At 47.5% G+C, this 16893-nt stretch overlaps 1 long non-coding RNA gene across 1 annotated transcript; it reads right to left on the reverse strand.

Annotated features, from left to right (window-relative positions):
* Window positions 1–210: 210 nt before the first annotated feature.
* Window positions 211–1132, reverse strand: LOC131924473 (uncharacterized). Its single transcript, XR_009382918.1, has 2 exons — window positions 1046–1132; window positions 211–465 (listed from the first exon to the last, which is right to left on the reverse strand). It is a non-coding gene; the product is annotated as an uncharacterized LOC131924473 (long non-coding RNA).
* Between the last annotated feature and the right edge of the window lie 15761 nt (window positions 1133–16893).

A 16893-nucleotide genomic window follows, 5' to 3' on the forward strand; every position in this document is an offset into this window, starting at 1 on the left:
TTTGTAGAAAAAGGTGCCCCTGGTATTGGGAAGGAGACTCTGGCTGACATTTGCAGGATCCTTCAGGCCTGCGACTCTGAAAGAGCATATCACTCACAAATGGTTAAATGTCACCAATGTCCACCCTTCGTGGCCTTGAAGTTGTTTTTTTGTGATCGTCTCTACCTTCACGACTCTGGCTGGAATCTGGAGGAAACATTAACTTTGACCTATAGTAAATGCAGAGTGCTTTTATTTTTAGAGGCAGCTGGCCGTAATCTAATAGGATAAGAAATGGCTGTGATGTAATTACTCTCCTTGAAGAGGAAACTTCATAACAACGTTACTTTCATTTGTATAGGTCATCGCCAAGGCCAGGCTTCTTTGGGAGTTTCCAGGACCTGATTGGATTTGTGTGGATCTAAGTGCTCAAGTGGGTCAGGTCTTCTTCATGTGCTTAGGCCACTCACCACCAAGTCAGGAGAGCTGTGGAAGGAACAATGCTGTGGCCACCACCCAGCAGGCTGCACCCTCTGCCACGCTCCTCCAGACAAGCTCCCGAGGTCAGAGCCTGATGCCATTCTTATGCTTGGCATGGACAAGCCCCGACACTTGGATTTTCTGCTCCCAGTGTCCCAGTCCCTGGAGAATCGGAGTCACAGACCTGCAGTTGTACAGAGAAGCAGGAAGGCAGTATCTACCACTCCTGTGTTTGGCAACAAATTACTATCTCCCTTTATACTGGTTTATCAGACGTGACTCTAACACCCATGGACGTGGCAATCTGACAGACACTATGGAGTCTTGATCATAACGGCTCTTACATTAAGACTCTACAAATATTCACTGGATAAGCCTTATAGAAGCCTCTAGGAAAAGTGCTTCATTTTATAGGTGAAGAAAAAGATGCACCCAGAGGGTAGAGCTTGCTCAAGGTCACACAGCCCATAATGCCTATTTCAAAGGCTCATGGTTTTTACCAATGTCCATATAGCCAGGTACTCAGAATGACATGCCAACTGTGTATTTGGAATTAGAGAAAACAGCAGTGTGCCTTTAATTACACCTGTAATTCCAGCACTTGGGGGGTAGAAGCAGGAGTCTTTCTGCAAGTCTGAGGTCAGCTTGGGAACAGAGTAAAATTTCGTCTTCTTACTCCTACTCTCCCTATCAATAATAATAATAATAACAATAATAATAATAATAATAGAGAAAAGGTCCATATTGCCATCACAAGAGCGATCAGAAACCAGCTAAGTGTTCTTATTGGAAGTCCTTTCTTATTCTGTATGTGTGCAGATGTGTATGTGTGTGCAGATGTGTATGTGTGTGCAGATGTGTATGTGTGTGTGCAGGTGTATGTGCCATGACTTACATCGTTTGGGGAGTTGGGTCTCTCCTTCCACCTTGTTTCTGAGGCAGGGTCTCTCTTGTTATTTCTAGTACTGTGTTGTACCCGCACTTCAGACCCATTCTCCTGTCTCTGCCTGATTCTCTTGTCTCTACCACCCATCTCCCCATAAGAAGTGGTAGTACTAAAATTACAGACACCACCTACCACACCTGTCCTTTTAAACCTGGGTTCGGGTCCTCAGGACTGGGTGTTTACCCAGTGGGCCATCTCACCAGCCAAAGGCCTTTCTAATCTCTTGTTCTTGTTCCAAAGTAGCAATGACAGAAACCAATCTGAGACTCTTCCAAAGCCAGTCACCGTCGATGTCACCACGTCCTCCTGCTGCTAACGAGCAAGATGAAAGGGGCAGTGTCTAACACTGTTCTCCTCCCAGCTCCAGTGAGAGACCTGATTGGAGGTGAGATGAGAAGGAAGTGCTGTAGGCTCCGGTCTGTGGGCCTGCCCAGCCTCGCAGCCAGAGCCCTGCTCCCTGGGATCCTTTTCTGTGATGGTTTGAATAAAACTGATCCACATAGGCTCATAGGAAGTGGCACTATTAGAAGGCGTGGCCTTGTTTGCATAGGTGTGGCCTTGTTGGTGGAAGTGTGTCACAGGGGGCAGGCTTCAAGGTTTCAGGTGCTTAACTCGGGCCCAGTGTGAATTTCTCTCTTCCCTCTGCCTTCAGATCTGGATGTAGAACTCCTAACTACTTCTCCAGCACCATGTCTGCCTGCATGCTGCCATGCTTCCCGCCATGATAACAATGGACTAAACCTCTGAACTGTAAGCCAGCACCAATTAAATGTTTCCTTGGTAAGAGTTGCTGTGGTCATGGTGTCTCTTCACACAGATAGAAACTAAGACATTTTCTCTCTGCATTCTGCGGCCACAGCTCAGCCAGCTTTAGAGCGCAGTGGCAAGAAGGGGATTGAAGGACTCTGACCCTTGAGCTTCCACAAGCTTCTGTGACAGACCGAGTCTTCAGCAAAGTGTGTAACACTTATAAGATAAGAAGCATATTTTTAGTGGAGCAGGCCGTCTGTCTCAGGAGGCAGGCCACTGGGACATGCTTCTGTCCTTGCTATCAAACAGTGAAAGTGCCCGCTGTGATCTGCTTGGTCGAAGCTTGTTCCCTGTGTGGTGGTAGGAATGCCTGAGGACATTGAGCTCTGCTCTGAAACACGTGCTGATCTGCTGGAGGGTGAGTAGTCATGGCTCCTGAGTCACTCACTGGCTCTCACACTCACTCCCACCACAATGGTTTTCATCATTAGGCAGAACCCATAGAGCCATCTGATCTTGGACTGGGAGCTACATCAACCTCCTTGCTTTATAAAGTTACCCTGCTTCAGGCATTTTATTATAAAAATGAAAAATGGGCTAAGACAGTACCTCTGTGGGATCTAGGTAGGTAAGATAGGCTGACATACTAAATCTTGATCTGAACCCTGAACGACTAATAACTCTAGAGACTGTGGGCAAACAGAGGAATCTACCTCTACACCCCAGCAGAGTTGAGGCTGCAACCCAGGGCCTTCTGCATACTCTGAGGTATATTCTCTCACCTAGAAATTTTTTTTTTTTTTTTGAGAGCTGAGGACCGAACCCAGGGCCTTGTGCTTGCTAGTCAAGCACTCTACCACTAAGCTAAATCCCCAAACCTGAGAATTCTTACATATCTGTTCTGCCATGGTCTAGCTCTAGGAAAGGAGTAGCACCGATCGCTTAATCTGCCCACAGCCCCCACTGAAACAACTGAACAGCCTAAACCATGCCATTGAGTCCATCACACCATAAGCTACACAGATTTTTATCAGTAGTAAGTCATTTGGTAAGAGTGTTCCACCTTATGAAGCTACCCCATGCCCCAATGCCGCTTACAGTGCTATAGTGATCACATGCATGATGGATGACAGAGCTGAGTGAGAGAACTGGTCCATTGAGAGCTAAGTGAAGTCAGAGGCCCCAAAGTTCAAGTCTCTGGGCAGCAGCGTTCCCATGCACACACCCCTCCAGGGAATGCTGCCAGGCAGGCCCTGTCCTCCTTTCCCAACTCCTTACTGCAGTCTTGTTGGAAGAGCTTTGGTTGGACCCATATTTGGTTATATTTGAGGAAGGGGCACGCTGGGCCAAAGGCTTAAAAGGAGAAAAAGAACGTGCGTATATTAAGTGCTGAGATAAGTTTATTTCCCACATACTATCTGGGAAAGCAATAGACAGACATCATGTAACGCCAAACCCAAAACCGAACCCTCTCCCTTCATTTGGGGGGGACAGCGGGCTGCTTTGATTAAATCTCAATTCAAAGACTGAAGGGTAAGTTGTCATACCGTGGAAGTCTTAGTGGCTACAGGGCACTGTTGTGCCAGATGGCCTTGCTAATCATCAGAAGTCACAGATGTGTTGACTTTTTTTTTTCTTTAAGCGGGTGTCCTTCATCAAGATAACATAAATTTACCGACAGGAGGAAATTCGCAGACACCCTGCAGGGGAAGCAGGAGGTAAGAGTGAATGGCCCTGCTAAAAACAGCACATCACACCCAGGAGAAAGTGTCCCCACCCTGGAAGTCATGCCACCTTTCCAGGTCGTGCTCAACACAGCCAGTTAGGAAAACCCTGGCACGAGATTGTCAGCCAACACCGGAGAAAGCCACACAGGGCCGAGAAGTGAGTGGGCCTAAGAAAGTAAGAAGCCAGGAGGAAAGGCCGTGGGGCTCGGCTAAAATTAGAACTTATCAGATGGATTTAAGTACTGAGAATGTTATCTCTCACCACAGGAGGGGGGGGTTGTCAAGAGGAACACAGGCCACAGGATGAATAAGCAGAAAAATAGGAGGAAATGACCATGCAAACACTCGGGGCGTGCGTGCTGGAGGGCTGCTGGAGTGCTGGCCGCTGGAGTGCTGGCCGAGACAGCACACTCAGAAGCCCGGAATCAGAGAATTCGCTGAGGCGGAACTCCCCCATAAGCGATATACTGGCAGACACTGTGGGGGGGGGAGGGAAACAATTTGTCCCCCGCCTTTTCAGAATTGTGGCATGCCCTCTGTTTGCAAAAAGAAAAGCCTACGGAGACGGTTTCTTGGGAAATTCCTACGTCCAGCATTTTATGGCACACAGCCAGTAAAATTTCCAGAATCCAGATAGTTGGTGAATCCTCAGGTCCTTCCCCAGGCCTCTGCTCCTTTCTTGGCCACCCCCAGCTCTGAAGACAAGAGGCTTCCAGATCCACCAGGCGGCTTCTCCAACGCACTGAAATACCAGCACACCAAGTCCACATGCTCACCTCTTAAGTCCTGTTTCTCAGAAGTCCTCAAGAGACAAAAGGGCCTTCTACTCCTTAGTCCCAAGTCACCTTTTGATGTCTACACACACATCAGTCACAAGGTTCCCCTCAAGAAACAGACACAAAACTGAGACATCCTGACACATGGAGTGTCTTAATCAACTCAGTATTTATCCACTCCTAAAGCAATCTCTCTCAACCGCTTTTATATGTTGATAAAATGTTACCAATAAAATCCAACAGTATTTCCTAAATATCTGAGATGTCTTTTTAAGAAGAGCTACAAAAACTAACTCTAGAAATTTCCCATAAAGAGCCAGGTGTAGTGGCACACACCTTACTCACAGCATTTGGGAGGCAGAGGCAGGGTTATCTCTGTGAGTTCTAGTCTAGCCTGGTCTACAAAGTGAGTTCTGGGACAGCCAGAGCTACATAGAGAGATCCTATCTAAAAGAAAGAAGAGAGAGAGATAATGAGATTTCCCCAAAGAGTTGGCACTCAGGAATGTAAGAAGCAACTTTTTCCAGAAAGGCTGACTTAAGTGGGAAATTACCAAGGATCAAAGTCCCCCCAACTAATTTTTTTTTATTTTACTCTTGTTTCAATAGTCTTTGATACTATTTAAGTGGACTGAAGGCCGTGTGTCACAAGGCAGGAATCTAAGTGTGTCAAGAAGGTAATGCTTCCTTTCCTCCCTGGAAAGCGTATCTGACATAGGAACATAAGGGAGGCCCCAGGCACACTATGCAGATGCTCCAAACTGCACCCTAGTGTTCTCCACTCCAAATGACCAGTGTTGCTTAACTGTATCTTACAGGTGAGGATGGACCCCAAACAGCTCACGCCCAAGAGGCCAGTGTTGGCTGGAAACCCAAAGCCCCCCCCCCCCATTGTCTTATGAGGCAGGCAGGCAAAGGACATCTTATTTAAGAAGCAAGAAGAGTTCAAGAACGAAGCTTCTGCGTGCGTGTGTGCTTTTTACGGAATAAGCACTCCTTTAGGAGGCTTGGCCTGGAACACTCGTGAATAACCCATTATGGGGGAGAGAAAAAAAAGAAAAGGCGTTGAGCACTTAAAGCCCGCCTCCCCCAGCTCCATTCACCCCTGCTTTGTTTGCCGTCTGTCCTGCAGGAAGGAAAAGAAACGCCAAGGACTTGGAGGTCTGGGGTCCAGTCCTGCTGCGCTGCTCCATCACAGTGACCTTGGCAAAGCCACCTAACCGTTCTGAGTAGTTTCCTCAGCTGGGAAAGAGGAAGAGGTGCCTCGCTGTGGTTGCAAAGAACACCAGTGTGTGCACGTAGCGCAGGCCCCGCATGCACAGGTATCCTCTGAGCACTCCAGCTTGCCCATTGTTGTAGGCTTCCGTCCACGACTCTCTACCTCTGTCTTTGGCATTACAAATGTAAAGGCGATGACCCTAGTGGTAAAGGGTGCCTTTCAGAGGACCCACCCACGGATGCAGTGAGAAGCAACATATTAAAAGTCATGCTTGGATGGGATAAGACTAAGCCTGGCTCTTGAATGCAAACCAGCGCATTATTACTCAACTGAGTCCAAGGGTAGACAGCTTCAGCTTGAAGGGAACTCTCGGTTTCCGCTCCGTCTGTTAGCTCTCTAACCACCCCACTGGCCAGTGTTGTTTCCACGCCACTCAAAAACTTCAGGGCAGAAGCCAAGTGCATTTTTGTTCTTATTATTTGAAATAGCTTTGTTGAGTATAACCCTTGCACTTGACCAAGCCTAGATGTACCTGCATGCCAGCTCCTGTCTTACACAAAGCGTTGACCTGGTGTGGCATTTCCCATCACTGCTTTCTAAGCAACACAGGAAATTTCAAGACTGAATGGCTGAATCCGGGTGGAAAAAAAAAAAAAGAAGAAGAAGAAGAAAAGAAAGAGAGAAAAAAAAATCCTGAGTTACTTACAGAAAAGAAACAAAATCATGTCCGAATTGATAATTCATGATTTAGACAGCCCACAATTTAATTGGTATTAACTACTCTACTAAAGAGTTTTAAAATGTACTTAGGTAAGGCGTTTTATTTCCATGAAATTGGATCTTTGCTCCAAAATTTAATCTCCTCCTGCGGACTCCGCTCTCTCCAGATGATGTAACGGTGAGGTAGGCTCTTAACATTTCATTGCCAGGAATATAAATGAAATTGATCAGATTATTTGCCAAATAATGTTCCCTCAGCAGGACCAAGTCCTCCCCTAAGTGGGCTGTGAAAGCAAGGGACCAAAGAGCAGACACTGAGAATCGCATTTTCCAGTGTGATCTTGCAGGCCTCGGATCAGCCAGGAAAAAATTAGTGTGCATGAAAAGAAATTTGTTGTATGGTTCATTAGTTTAGGGGACCTTTGTCTGGAAAGAACACACAAAGGCTAAAGAGTCATGTCCCTTGCCGGGTCAAAATAATGCTAAAATGAAAATGACAAAATCCAGAGATCAGAGAGTCATAAACAGTTGTTAAGCCCTCCCTCCCAGGGCTGCTGGGAGAATTACACGAGGTGTATACCACTTGAAACTGCACCAGGCAGGCCGTAAGTGTGTGGATGCTGTTATGCAGACAACAGGCCCAGGGCCAGAGCACAGGCCTACTTCCCCCTTGAGCCGTAGGCTGTTTCTCTGCTCCAGCAGGGCCTGGAGACTGAGTGAAATCCAAACCTGATTCCTACCAGGGCTGTCTTGCAGAACCCACAAACAGTTGGGTCCTCCCAGGGAAGGGCTGACCTTCTGTACCAGCCTCGGCAGCTTCCCGGGAGCTGTGCTAAGAAGCCCAGATGTTCTGGCCGTGCCTTCCAACAGTCCCCACCCAGAGGAGATGAACTAGAATGGACTCCAGGTGCCAGCTGATGGGAGTCACCTTCTGAGACCCAGTTCTGAGAAAATTTCCAACAGCGTCTTCTGTAGGCGTGACCCCCTGGCCCCTGGGGAAGTGGGAGGCAGGCCCAGGCTCCAACTTCTTCCAGAAACGTCAGGGTTACATTGGTGCCTCAGCCCAGGACACGCAGTGAAGTTTGAGGCATGGCCTCCACGTAGGGCCTGCAAGAAAGTCCTCTCCAAGCAGGCATCCTGGGACACCACTGAGTGACTTTGAGTTACAACAGCACCCAAGCTCCCAAGGTTCGGGACCCCGGGGTAGTGGCCATCACCTGTCTTTTCTGTTCCAGAGAAGACAAACCCTTGACTGCTCTAGAACTGACATTAGGTGAAGGACTTGTAACTAGGCTGCCATTCCTCCATCTGTCTTATCACCTGGTACCTACGTGTGGCCATCCGACCTGCAAGGTCCTTGTCTTTCCTTGGCATGAGCGGCCTTATATTTCTCTTTACAATTTTTTTAATTACACAAGAGATGTGTGTTCTCTTGAAACATCCAAATAGGGACTGGGAGATGGTCCGGGGTAAGGTGTTTGCTGCAAGCCGTGGCCACCGGAGTTTAAACCCCAGACCCGTGACTCCTCTCTCCAGAGGGGCCTCCAAGACAACCCTGCCTGAGCCTCCCAGGTTGGTTTGCTTTCCCCTGGGTCCGGGGCTTGGAAAACCGGTCATCCTGCTGCCACAGCCGCCACTTGGAGGGCTGAACCGTCTTGGCCCCTCTTACCCCCTTTATAGTTGTTAGGGTTACAAGGTGTGTACTGATAGTCATTTACCTTCGTATGCGTGGAAAGTTAATTTTCTAACTCAGAAATGGTCAAAGCACAGGGAATAAGTGTCTGAGGAGTGCTCAGCTACAAATGGGGCATCTGTACCCCGCTTGCCCACTAGGCCCAGAGACCAGTCTTTAAGGAAGGTGCCTGAACAGTGCATTCTTAGTTTTCTTTCGTAGGAGAGTGCCTTATGCACCTCCTTGGTATGTGTGTGATGTGGGCGCTGGTGAGGGGGAGCAGAGGACCCCCTTAGGTCCCTGACTTGCCCCTTGATCACGGTAGAATGTCTTTATCAAACAGGCTCCCTGGTCAGCACGCTTCTGAGAGTGTACCCTCTCCACCTCCCGTGTCTCTATAGAAACCCTGAGACTATACATGCATTCCACTGTATCTGGCTTTACAGGGGTGCCGGGGATTTGAACTTGGGTCTTCAAACTTGCACAGCAAGTGCTTTACCCATTGAGCCATCTCTCCAGTCCTCTACCTTTGTTTTTATTAGATTTATTTATTCTCTGTGGGCATATTTGTCATCGCATTGGTGTGTGGAGGACAGAGGACAACTCTCTCGCTCTCTGAGCGAGGCGGATCTCTGGGTTCAAGGCCAGCCTGGTCTACAGAGTGAGATCCAGGACAGCCATCAAAACTACACAGAGAAACCCTGTCTCAAAAAAAAAAAAAAAAAGAAAGAAAGAAAGAAAGAAGAGAAGAAGAGGATCTATGTCTCCTACCATGGAGGATCTGAGGATCAAATCCAGAACATCAGGTTTGACAGCCAGCTCCTTAATCCACTAAGCCACCTCACTGCACACCCTTCCATCTCTGCAGGATCGTTTTCTCAGATTTTGGACTCACAGTTAGTAGATCTTCCCCTCCTTCTTTCTCCTCCTTCCCCTCCCCCGACTCCTCATCCTCCGTTATCATTTGAAAGATGTGCCACAAACTTCTGCTCTTGACTTCAGATCTGCGGCCACTTCCCGTCTTCTGAACAGGTACTGTTTTCGTCTCAGCAATTTTAAGATACTTTTTTTCCTCTTTACTTTTTTTTGGAAGTTTAATTACTATGTGTTTTACTATTAATTTGCTTTGGTTTAACCTTTAGCTACAGTTACCTTTAGGATTTTGAGGTTTTTGTTTGGGTTTTTTGTTTTTGTTTTTGTTTTTGTTTTTTTTTTGTCTCTGGCTAGATTGGGGAGATTGACAGGTACTATTTGAGGACTTTGGGGCCCTGCTCTCTTTCCTGTTAACTTCTGGAACACAGATGATAGGAATCTTAGCTACTTGGGTGTTCAGGTGAGTATTTCTCACAGGTTGCTAAGGCTCTGGGTGTTCTGTTTGTTTTCAGTTTATTTACCTCTGGTTTTCAGGTTGATGAACCCCAATGTCTTTACATTCTCAGGTTCTGTAGTCTGCGCTGTAGTTCTGAGTCTGTCCAATGAGGGTGTTTTTGTTTTTGTTTTGTTTTGTTGTTATTTTGGTTTTGGTTTTGGTTTTTCCTTAAGATTTTTTTTTTAATTTTATGTGTATGAGTGTTTTGCTGGCATGTATGTATGTGCAATGTATGCATGCTTGAGGAAATTTGTGCATTACCTGAGGAAACCAGAAGGTACCAAATGCTATGGGACTGAAGTTATGGAAAATTGTGAGCTATCCTGTGGGTGCTGGAAACTGAGCCTGAGTTCTCTGCAAGAGCAACAAGGACTGTTAACCACGAGCATCTCCTCGGGCCCTGTCCACTGAGCTTTTTAATCTTACTTGCATTTTTCTGTTCTACAATTTCCATATTTTACAGCATCTGTTTCTTTGCTGGGATTATTTTTCATTGTTTCAAGGGAATCTGTTGAAGGATTCTTGTTGTAAACATTTTAACCCTTGTGAAATAATGTCAATAGGATTCATTTCAGTACTTACGCCAGGTTTTTTTGTTTTGTTTTTTTCTCTCATCAAATGTATGATTTCCTGATATGATGACTAGTGGATTTTATTGCATCCTAGACATTTTAGTTACTCTGCTTGGGGATGCTTGGTGGGACTTAAGTCACTTTCTGTGTTTGTTCTGTGTCTTACCCTATGTTCACATACCTGACCAAATTGTGCTTATCCACTCAGTCCCATGATAACCTGTAGAATCGTCCTCAATAGACATACCTCAAACAGTGCTTTTCAGCTTCTCTACATCCCTAATCCAGTCAACAACTAAAATGAACTAACTCAGCCGGGCAGGGTGGGGTTGGGGATCACAGCTCAGGGTGCAGTACCAAGGACTGATGCGCTGGTCAGGATAATGAAGGAACTTCCAAAACAGAACCATGCCCTGTACAGGGAGAGCCATGAGCTCATGAACCGGATGGAACACCTGTTATGCAAGGCTAGCAAGCTCTCCTGGCTCACCTACCAGGCTGTCTGGTGACTCCCCCAAAGCTTTTGACTGTGATCCCATGCTGCTTCCAAATCTCCTGATCCAAGACGCCTCTTACATGACCTACTTGGAAACCAGGTTCTCCACGGAGACCCCTAAGATGATGTTTGGAATTATACTCCTCTCTGGACCAGCAGAGCAGTGGGTACCCTATTTAGAACAAGCTCAGTACCTGTGTAAAGAAAGCCTTTGGCCTGAATGAGCAGAAAACCTTCAGGCTGGGACCAGGACGAGGCACCAGTGCAGCCTTTTCCCAGACAGCTCTCTAGCTGAGGCCACCAGGCTCCAACCCTTGCTGGGAAGCTTGGCTGCTACCAGCTCCAGTGATTTGACGCCTAACAACAGCAGCACAGTCATCCCTGGCGCCTGTCTCTGAAGACCTCTTAGATTCAAGAGCTCAGGCTCAGAGGCACTTTCTAGAGTTCATGTCTGTCTGTCCACCAGTTTTTTGACATTTGGGCTCTCTAAAATTCCTGAATTTTACACATTTTGTCTCACATTCTCCTCAGAAGTTGTGCCTTTTGCATTAATAGGTCTAGGCATTGGACAGTACGTGAAAAAAATATCCAAAATAAAGCCCTATACCATTGTCCATTTGTTTTAAACAAAGTGCCGACCTAACTCCAGAAAGGCTAATTTCCTCCCCCAACCTCTCCCCCACCTTCTGTCTTCATTTCTTTTATTTTCACCAATAAATGATGCTAAGACAAATGTACACACATAATAAAAATTAGTTAACTTATTCAATGCTTTTTAAACACGAATACATAGTTAGTTAATTATATACCTGAATGTAAGAGCCTTAAACTTTTTCAAAAAATGGCTGGGGCTGCATGCCAGTGGTAGAGCATGGGACTGTCAGGCATGGGGTCTTAAGTTCAATCGTTGGTAGCTGTAAGATGAAATTCTCAAAGAAAATGCACAAGAAAATCTTTATGAAACTCTTAAATGTGAAATAAAAAAACATGAAAAACTTGATAAACTTGACTTGAGAAGGAGAAGGAGGAAGATTTTAATTATTCACTTTTGTGTGCATTGGTGTTTTGCCTGTATGTGTGTCTGTGTGAGGGTATTGGATCCCTTGGAACTGGAGTTACAGACAAGTGTGAGCGGCCATGTGGTTGCTGGGAATTAAACCCGGGTCCTTCAGGAGAGCGGCCAGAGCTCTTAACTGCTGAGCCATCTCTCCAGCCTAGAGATTATCATTTTAGATAAACTGGCTGGCAGAGGGCCCTGACATTCTCCCATCTCTCCTACTGTGACTAGCTTTTATAAGTGGGTATACTGCATATAAACGCACGTACTCACGCTCTCACACTTTATGCCCTGATGCGTCTCTCCAGCCTGTACCTTTGTGAGATCCCCTACCCTGTGGTGAACAATGGCTTGTAGCACACTGTTGTACAGACTGACTTCCCCAGTCAGTTCCGTGTTTGGTAGGCATCTGATGTCGTTGGAGGTGTTATGAGAAGCAGTGCTTAGCAGTTTTGGATTTAGCTCTCTGCCACTGTCTTTTACGTTTGACTTCATAGAAGCCCATGGATACAATTGCTGAATCAAAAGTGTGTGTGTGTGTGTGTGTGTGTGTGTGTGTGTGTGTGTGTGTAGCAGTTAGCAACCCTTACACAGTGGTAAGAGGTTTCATCCTCACCAACATAGGTTGAGGACACATGGCCCCTCTTGATCTCAGGTCCCTGTCCTGTCTCTTCTAGACTGTATAGACTGGCATGTTCTAGACTGTATAGACTGGCATGTTCTAGACTGTATAGACTGGCATGTTCCCAGCCACCTGCAAATGGGCTCAGGAGCGTCTTGGTTGTGAGCCTAACCTTTAACGGCTGAGCCATCTCTCCAGCCCTCAGGAACTTCTTGATGCTTAATCTCACTGCCCTGCCCTTGAGGTTCCATCCAGTGTAACTATGATGAAAGGTCACATGTCCAGGAGAACAGAAACTTGAAAGATTCTTGAGGGACCTCATCCAGCCTTATACAGAGGAGTAAACATTGCTGGGTGTGGCCATGCTGGCCAGTCAAACTGTAGAAAGAACGATATTAGAACTGTGGAGCTGCGTGATTATTGACAGGTCGGCCTTGAGCAAACAGACATCCATCTGCCTCTGCCTTCTGGGTGCTGGGATTAAAGGTGGGTGTCACCACATCCAGCTATAGATAGTGATTAAGCACCCCCAAAGTTCAATAGTTTCCATGAGAAAACAGTAGCCGCATTCTTCCCATGATCTCCTGGCTGCAAGTCATGGAAGAGAGTTGAAACTGCTCCAGCTCACCAACCAATGCTACCCGCTGTTCTATAGGCCCTGTTCTACGGACCACCACCATCTTCGCATCCTGGTTTGAGCTTCATGACCTTAAACTGAGCATGCTCAAGAACATGATGGCCTCCTCCACTGAGCATGCTCAGGGCTGTAGTATATCCTTTCACTGAGCATGCTCAAGAATGGACCTCCCCATCCATGGATACATTGAAGCTCTGTGAGTAAAACCCCCATGCTTTCTATATTCAAGGAGGACGTTGCCTTCAGAATGAAGACCATGCTCTCCTAACCTGCTGCAAGTATTACATGTTCTCCACTCTTTATGTCCCATCTCTGCTTATTTTGGCTTTGTACTCTCCAACATGACAACCCTTGATGTTTACCTCCAGTGTCTTCTAAACACATGAGCAATGCATTCTGATTATCAGCAACTCATTTCAGATGGGAGACCTGACCTGGCTATGACTCTTTTTGGGAGAGAAAGCCCTTCAGTGAATGAAGGAGAGACCATCCACTTCGATGAGGAGAGAGGAAGAGCATTCTAGATAAGTGGATAATCAGGTACAAATTTCCTATTCCCTATGTCCAAGGCCTACAGCTCTGCAGAGAACACCACCTTCATTTTGGGTGGAGTTCCGGGGCTAACAAGGCAGTATTATAATACCCGTCTCCTTCCCCCGTGATGTGCCCAGGTAGAGAGCAGCAGGGCCTACTCAGTGGACTTTGTTTGCAGGGATGAGTTGGCTGCTCTGCAGCTCTGGGCACACACCGCCTAAACAGCTCCTCACCAACATGACTGGTCCTGCATACTCTGCCCTCCATCTCCCTTCTTCTCTCAGGAGAAGCCTCCACACAGAATACATGGCTCCACAGAATCAAGGAAAAAAAAAGATGGCTCCTGAGAGTTCTGGACTTGACCTCTGAACTCTAAGTTCCCAGCCTCTGGCCACAAAGGGCGTCAAGCCTGGAACCAAAAGTCTGACTATGAAGCATTAAGATTCCTTGACCAAACTTTCTGTGCCCAACAACAGCTACTTAGCATCTCTTAGAAAATCCACAATGTATCCTCTGAGGTCAATGTCTGTGGGCTGCATGAAAGTGTGCTGTGGATGATTGACTGGTAAATAAAGTGCTGACTGGCCAGTAGCCAGGCAGGAAGTATAGACGGGACAAGGAGAGAGGAGAATGGGAGGTGGAAGGCAGAGGCAAAAGGAGACACTGCCAGCCACCACCATGAGGAGCAGGATGTAAATTACCGGTAAGTCACGAGCCATGTGGCAAGGTATAGATTAATAGAAATGGGTTAATTTAAGATATAAGAGCTAGATAGCAAGAAGCCTGAGCCATTAGGCCAAACAGTTTAAATAATAAAAGCATCTATGTGTTTATTTGAGTCTGAGTGGCTGCCGGCCCAGGCGGGAGTGGAGCTAACTCCAGCTACAAAAATGTGTTAAAAGCCTGGTACACAGTAGCTCCTAGTGACAGAAACCTCTCCCCACTGAAAAGGTAAGGGACAGTTTAGGCAAGCAATGGGTGAGCAGGCTGGCTTCGTCAGCTTGACACCCACTTCTCTTGGGTAAGAGTTCAAAGGAACAGGCAGTGTCTCCTGAACAACATGGATGTGGCCCTCTCTCTGTGTTGGGGGTCTTTACTCTTTTGGGAGGCCTGCCACCCAGCTCCCAAGTAAATCACACACGAAGGCTTATTCTTAATTATGAATGCCCGGCCTTAGCTTGGCTTGTTTCTTGCCAGCTTTTCTTAACTTATCCCATCTAGCATTTGCCTTTGGGCTTTTACTTTTTCTATTCCTGTATACCTTTCACCATTTCTTACTCGGTGGCTTTGCTGTGTAGCTGGGTGGCTGGGCCCTATTGTTCTCCTCCTTCTCTGGCTGCTTCTTTTTCTTCTTTCTCCCAGAGTCCTCCTATATATCCTCTCTGCCTGACAGCCCTGCCCATCCTTTTCCTGCCTCGCTATTGGCCATTCACTTCTTCATTAGACCATCAGGTGTTTTAGACAGGCACAGTAACACAGCTTCAAGAGTTAAACAAATGCAACATAAACAAGTAACACACCTTAAAATAGTATTCCCCAGCATCCCCCCACAGGAAAGCCAGCAGCCTCTGGGTTAAACCTCTGTATGTGCCTCCCAAAGACTCAGGGTCTCTCAGACCGCCACACCCAGTTAGATCAATGATTTGCTTGGCTTCTCCCTACTGACTCCCTCCCTGACAATGCAAACCCCTTCCCCGGACATGCTGGCTTTACAAATCAAAGAACTGGCTCAGTGGTCACCTGCTTGCCCACACTTGCTCTGGCTCCACAAGCCAGCGGCTTGGTGTCTCTGGCGCTGTTTCCCATGTGGGACCACGCACCTGGTGGTCACGGTTTGGGAGCATGATGTGGTGCGGCGGCGGCGCGGTGGGCCTGTGACAGCAGGGACTTGATGCTGTGCTGGTAGAAGATGACTTGGCCACTCCCATTATTTGGTCACTAAGACCTGGTGCTCCACAACGGTCTGGGGACAGAATGTCAGGGTGCAGACCTGCTATCCATCAAAACAGAGACCAGGAGCCCTCCTAAGTCACACCTCTGCAGTCTCTCAAGCACCCTTTGACCTTCAGCAATGACACCTGGGGGTTTGGGAGGCTCGTTCCAGCTGCCTTATGTTCCTCTTCTTTCAACTCAGACCGTTGTGAGGCATCAGAGACTTTCTTCTACCCACAGGCCATGCTTAGTGGATTCGATGTCACCGTCAGCAGGGCAGCCAGAGATCAGCCCCCTCATAGTCAGCACAAGACGTAAGGGCGGCTCCTTCCAGGGAGATGCTCTCAACCTGGAAGGTGCCCAGGAGAACACTACGGACACCTCCCTTAGCAGGGCCCATCAAAGACCCTATTGCTGAGAGCTCCACCCCACCCCACCCCACCCCACCCCCGTCATGGACATCATGGCTTCCTGCTATTCTTGGCCCTGATGTGGGTACCACATACAGAGGAGCAGCGCGCTTGTTGGCTGTGTGCTGGCTCACGCCCTGGGAGATGGCTTGAGGCACAGCTCCCTTGTGCACCTGGCACAAGTCAGCGTCAGTGGGAAACAGGCCCTCTTCTCCTTGTGACTGGCTGTGCCCTGCAGCCTCCCACTCTGCTCTTGGGGGAAGTTTGCCCTGTTTCCAGTTGGTGTCCCCAGGCAACAAGTGTTCTGGCCCACAGCTGCCTGGAGTTCTGGCCTGGCTCCCTCTTGTGGTTCAACCACCACAAAGCTGGTTTTCAACCCTTGACCAGCTCTATGTTCCTCTCAGTGGTTCTGTCACAGCAAGGGGTGGACCAAGAGGAGCAGGGAAGAACCCAAAGTGGTTTCTCTCACCATCTGTCCCCAAGGACGGTATTAGTTACTTTTCTCATGGTGGTGCTCAGTTCCGACAAGAAGCCGCAGGAGGGAAGATTTGCTTTGGCTTGGGCTTTCAGACGATGGGCAGAGTTTGGTAGGTGGAAGAACTCCTGGTTCAGGGAATGGGTCCGAAGCAGCTGGCTACATGGTTTGGGCAGGCCCCCATTCCCTCTAACTGACCCGCATTCAAACACATGAGGTGGTATGGAGCCTTTCACATTCAAACCTAAGGACATTTTGACTTTAAGAAGAGCAGTAGGAACAATGAAGACAGACACGAGAAGCTTCAGGCTTCCCTGGGCTGGAGACACGGGCACTGACTAGTTAGGGTGTAAATACATTGACGACTTCGAGGGACCTTTAAACTGGACCCTCAAATTCTCTAATAACTTTGATTACTACAGACCTCATCATCTGTACACATGATATTTTTTTTTCTTAAACTCCTACTTGTGGGCATCAAAAGGACAGTAGCTCCTCCCGAACACTGCGATGCTGTGACA

Source organism: Peromyscus eremicus, chromosome 14 (assembly GCF_949786415.1).
Source record: "Peromyscus eremicus chromosome 14, PerEre_H2_v1, whole genome shotgun sequence".
NCBI classification, from domain to species: domain Eukaryota; kingdom Metazoa; phylum Chordata; class Mammalia; order Rodentia; family Cricetidae; genus Peromyscus; species Peromyscus eremicus.